General features: G+C 45.2%; 1 non-coding gene across 1 annotated transcript; it reads left to right on the top strand.

Moving 5' to 3' along the window:
• The first annotated feature begins 3,378 nt into the window (after positions 1–3,378).
• Positions 3,379–3,560, top strand: LOC126031499 (U2 spliceosomal RNA). Its single transcript, XR_007503351.1, has one exon. It is a non-coding gene; the product is annotated as a U2 spliceosomal RNA (small nuclear RNA).

Raw genomic sequence — 3,560 nt, 5'->3', positions numbered from 1 at the left:
TTCTAGGGCTGGAGTGATAGTAGAGTGGTAGGGTGTTTGCCTTGCACGCAGCCAACACAGGATGGATCCCAGTTTGATCCCCAGCATCCCATGTGGTCCCCCAAGCCTGCCAGGAGCAATTTCTGAGTGAAGAAATATAGAAGTAACCCCTGAGTGCTGCTGGGTGTGCCCCCCAAAAAAAACTAATTCTTGAGCCTCAAAAACCAACTGAGATGGCATTCTGGGGGTAGGGTTCAGCAATCTGCATACTCGAAAACCCAGAGCTGTGGACACAAATGCCCAAATGAAAGCCCATTATTCAAGGGAGCCACTTCTTCCCAATCCTCAACCCATGTTCCTTGACATGTAAATGAATGTGACTAAAGGTAACTGTGGACTGTTCATCCACTGCACAGATAGTGCCCTGGTCCGTAAGAAACTAAGGAGAGAACTCTGTGGAAGGTATTGCTAAGAGCTTGTATACTGTTCAGAGGAGCTCTCCAATGCACATTCTAGTGATGGTTTCCTAGATAGCCATCAATCTACCATGGCTTGTATAATGGAACACTCCATTTGGGTGCATGGGCTAAAGAGGTGCCCACCACCTCATCCTATAAAAGTAGTTGTAGAATAGAGATAAAAAATCTTAGAGTGGTGGGGCTGGAGCAACAGCACAGAGAGTATTTGCCTTGCACACAGTTGACTTGGGTTTGATCTCTAGCATCCCATATGGTTCTCTGAGCCTGCCTAGAGTGATTTCTGAGAACAGAGCCAACAGTAACTTCTGAGTGCTGCTGAGTATGGCCTAAACACCAAAAACAAAATAAAAAACCCACCATCAACAACAACAAAAATCTTAGACTGGGGCTGGAGTGATTGATGGCCATAGGGGGCAGGGTGTTTGCCTTTCACATGGCCAACCAGGTTCAATTCCCAGCATTCTATATGGTTGGCCCCTGAGCCTGCCCCATTTTGCAAAGCCAGGAGTAACTCTGAGTGCCGATGGGTGTGTCCCCCCCCAAAAAAAAGAAAAAAACTTAGAAGTGGTGCCAGAGTGATGTACAAGGGTAGGGTGCTTGCCTTGCATACTGCCAACCCAGTTTTGTTCTCTGGCATTTCAGGTGGTCTCCCGAGCCCTTTCAGGAGTCATCATGATCTTTGAGCACAAAGCCAGAAGTAAAACTTGAGCACAGCGGAGTGTGGCCTAAAATCAACAAAAATCATAGGACCTTTTCTCTATTGAAATTACTAAACTTGGGGCCGAAGAGATAGCATGGAGGTAGAGCATTTGCCTTGCATGCAGAAGGACAATGTTTTGAATCCCGGCATCCCATATGGTCTCCCGAGCCTTCCAGGAGCAATTTCTGAGCGTAGAGCCAGGAGTAACCCCTGAGCACCGCTGGGTATGACTCAAAAACCAATAATAAAAAAAATTACTAAACTTGGTGAACTGCAGTCTAGAGCTGCTGAGAACAATGTCTGCCTCCAGAGAGTAGCCAGAGAGGCCACACAGCAATAGGGAAAAAAAGCAGTGGTGCCACAGAAAGATCATTCTTGGCTCCGAGTACTGGATCAAGCTGTTCTGTATTTGGGATATGCTAATAACTCTCCCTCCAAAAGCATGTTAGTTGGTTTTTGACACCCATCAAAAGAATGCTTTCTCACCTTTTCTTTTTGGCCACACCCAGCAGTGCTCAGGCACTACTGCTCAAAGGTTGCTCCTACAGTGGTAGGAGAGCAAATGGTGCCAGGGATGGAACCCATCACTCCCACAACCCCCCCCCCCCATCAAACATGTTCTTCAGCTAGTTGATCTCTCTCTCTCTCTCTCTCCTCTCTCTCTCTCTCTCTCTTCTCTCTCTCTCTCCTCTCTCTCTCCTCTCTCTCTCTCTCTCTCTCTCTCTCTCTCTCTCTCTCTCTCTCTCTCTCTCTCTCTCTCTCTCTCTCTCTCTCTCTCTCGGGGTGGCAAACAAGTTCGACACAAAGAGCCAAAAATTTAAACTGTGAGAGTCAGAGAGCCACACCATGCAGTGACTGCCAAAACAAACACTCACACAAAGTCATATAATTTTAACAATAATATATTAAACACATATTGCATTTTGCCATTTTGAGTGAGGGTCAAAATCCTGCAGTGATGGTGAGGGTGTGCTGCGTCCTCCACACTAAGAACTAATGGCAAGATGTGACCCAACATGTGCCACACGGATCCCCGCCCCTTCGCTGGCCGTACAGTTGTTTTCGAGGGATGGGAGACGGGGAAGACGCAGCCTGGGGGCAGGACTCCGCTATCGGAGATCTCTCCTCAGAGGTCCCTCCTCAGAAGCAGCAGAACAAAATCCAAACTAGGCAAAGAGCCACAGTATACAAAAGAATGAGAAGGCAAAGAGCGACATTCATTTTGGTCGGGAGCCCCGTGTTCGCCACCCCTGCTCTAGCCTAAAAGATGCTTATGAAAAGCAGGAGGCAAACTTTGGAAAAGATGTTTTATTAAGTTCGGAAAATTCTTAGATGTTGAAGCTGTGGGTTGTAGGTCTGCCAGGGAAAGTGGTGGTTTTCTGGAGCTGTCATGCGTTCTTAATGTGAACCATGACAAATTGGACACATTTTGTGAAAAGATTGTGAGAATATGCACTTGGAGTCTGCGTAGTGTACCTAAGTCTTAGTGACAGAGTTCTCTCCTTACGTTCTTATGACCAGTAGAGAAATGGGGGACTAGCTAAATGTGTGAGAAACTAACAGACATTAGTGACTTTAATTTACACGACAATTTTTATAGGGCCCCATATGGTACTGGGTGGGGTGCATGTGGTACTGGGGGTTGAACTCAGGGCCACTTATATTGGGCTTGTCCAGAACTTAAGCCATAACACCATTCCATTCCAAGGAACTTACCTAGTTCAGACAGCTCTGCCCAACATTCTACTCAAGAAGTGTGCTCTGGAGTAGGTGGGAGAATACACTACCACTAAGCTTGATTACCTTAGTATCTTGCCTCTATTATAATATACATTTCTTGGCTTGTTTGGAATCTAGCACACAAATAGGCTTTTTTTTTTTTTTGGTTTTTGGGTCACACCCGGCAGTGCTCAGGGGTTACTCCTGGCTCTTTGCTCAGAAATCGCTCCTGGTAGGCTCGGGGGACAATATGGGACACTGGGATTCCAACCACTGTCCTTCTGCATACAAGACAAACACCCTACCTCCATGCTATCTCTCCGGCCGCGACAAATAGGCATTTTTTCATATATCTCTATATTTATAAAGTTGACTATTTTAGGAGCTAAGTCAAAAGAAAGCAGATTGAATGTTTGTATATATAAAACAAATATGGGAAAGAAGGAGGCAGGGCAATGCATTAAAAGATTTCCATTTTACTTTCTTTAGAATCTGTAGCCAATCGCTTCTCAGCCTTTTGGCTAAGATCAAGTGTAGAATCTGTAGCCAAGTAGGCTTATAGCAATTAAGCAACTAAGTCTACTTGATTGGTTATTTTTCTAATCTGAAATGAATGTCTAGAGGTTCTATTTGATGATGACATAGATATCATAATTGATGCTTTTCAAAGTAGGACATATAAC

The sequence above is a fragment of the Suncus etruscus genome, chromosome 15, assembly GCF_024139225.1.
Source record: "Suncus etruscus isolate mSunEtr1 chromosome 15, mSunEtr1.pri.cur, whole genome shotgun sequence".
Taxonomy (NCBI): Eukaryota; Metazoa; Chordata; class Mammalia; order Eulipotyphla; family Soricidae; genus Suncus; species Suncus etruscus.
This window is presented reverse-complemented; position numbering and strand designations above follow the sequence as displayed.